Source organism: Halichoeres trimaculatus, unplaced genomic scaffold, assembly GCF_033239565.1.
Source record: "Halichoeres trimaculatus isolate MK-OKI-2021-1 unplaced genomic scaffold, fHalTri1.1 fHalTri1_scaffold_17, whole genome shotgun sequence".
In the NCBI taxonomy this organism is placed as follows: domain Eukaryota; kingdom Metazoa; phylum Chordata; class Actinopteri; order Labriformes; family Labridae; genus Halichoeres; species Halichoeres trimaculatus.
The window spans coordinates 25,905,960-25,907,883 of NW_027437195.1; positions in this window are offsets into that span (position 1 = coordinate 25,905,960).

The window sequence follows — 1,924 nt, forward strand, 5'->3', positions numbered from 1 at the left end:
TTACAGCAAGAATTAGATTTTCAGCTCAGTTTGTTACAATTTCTTCATTTTAAAAGGAAGCATTGTTGAATCCTTCTGAATGACAGAAGAGAAAGAGAACTTTGCAGAAACCTCAACAAGAAGGTTTTTGTTGAAAATGCAATCTATTTGGACTCTTTAAGGTGCCAAAGTGATTGCTCAAAGAAGAATCTGAAACTTTTACCCCCCCCTTTGGCGTAAATAAGCTTTAAACAGATGATCAAAACTAGAGTTTCATTTCCCGACCCCAAAGTTTTCAGAAAGTCAATATTCAGAACGCACGCAGACCAAAATCAAACAATTAAAACCAGCCTGTTATCAAGAAAGGATTTTTCCACATTAAAAAAAGGAAATGCACTGATATCTCTCTAAGCTTCTCCCTTCTCTTACAGTTACTTGTGTCAGAATTTAATCATAAAACACAGGATCTCTTTTACTGAACTGTAGCGTTATCTTCCTGAAGTACATTTGCCAAACCTGTCAGCTTCTTTATTTTTCTTTTCAACATTTCCTATTTCATGAGGGTGGAGCTGCAGCTGGAAAAACTTCATATGTACTGTCATGAAAACTATTTTCTTATTATTCATTTTACAGAGAAACAGAAAGAAGTGAATTCAGGGACATAGAGAGCTGTGAATGTAAATGCATGGCTAAAATGTATTTTCCAAAAGAAGTGTGCCAAACATTTCTGTCACACAGCAAACATTATGTACCCTAAAATGCAACAGAATTGAATATGAAAGCATTTTTTGCAGTTTTGATTTTATTAAAGAAAGAAGTCTATCTTGCACAAGATTAAAATTTAACAGTTTGTTTCCACAGAAACGACACTTACCAAAACATTAACTTCAGTTGTAAACAGAGATTTTTTGATAAATAAATGAAAAATGCAACCAGAGTGCTTCTTTGCATCTAGTCCCAATGTGTCTGTTCACTTGATATTGGAGGAGTCAGTCTGTCATTGTAATAATTGAAAATATCATTTTTTATCTATGTGTGAATGAAACTTTCTATGCAATTGGATGTAAGATGATGATCTGTCCTTTTCTGTATTTATTATCTGTTGTTTCCTTTATGTCTCAATAAAGAATAGTTATTTTTACACCTTTTTACAGATGTGTTCATGGAACAAACTTTAAACAGGGAGTTGGCGCCACCTGCTGTCCAAACTACAGACTGTAGGAATCAACCTCTTATGGCAGAAAGACATCTATCTATCTATCTATCTATCTATCTATCTATCTATCTATCTATCTATCTATCTATCTATCGATCTATCTATCTATCTATCTATCTATCTATCTATCTATCTATCTATCTATCTATCTATCTTTCTATCTATTCATAGGACAATAGTCTTCTTCCTCTTAGTCCATCTTCAGGGTTCAGATCCAGAGAAGATTCTGGTATTTCCACATCATTTTAATATTAACAAATGAATGAAGTGATAAACTGTTTTTTTAAGCGATCTTGAGCCCATGCAGTGATTTCCACTTCAGAGTCGTGTTTGTTTTTACTGCAGTTAATTATAATTTTATCATTATCTCTATGAAGACTTACACAACACGTTTATACATTCGATAAAAGTAAAGTTAGTATTTTAAATATTCTTTTCATACAATTTTGAGGGTCCTGAGTCGTTCGGCCCAACATCCACGTGCACCAGCAGTACATACTGTACTATAATTTGGTCTTTGTGTAAAAGATACTAAAGACTGTAAATTTATGTAATAATTAATCTATATCCAGTCAACGATAGAAAAAGTCTGCATAGCTAAAACGTCGCAGCTTGTTCGAGTTAGCTTAGCATCGTAGTTCAGAACCTTCTAAAAAAAAAAAAAAAGAAAAGAAAAAAAAAAGAAAAAAAGTTTCCCGCCCCAAAATATGACGCAACGCCCACTGTATC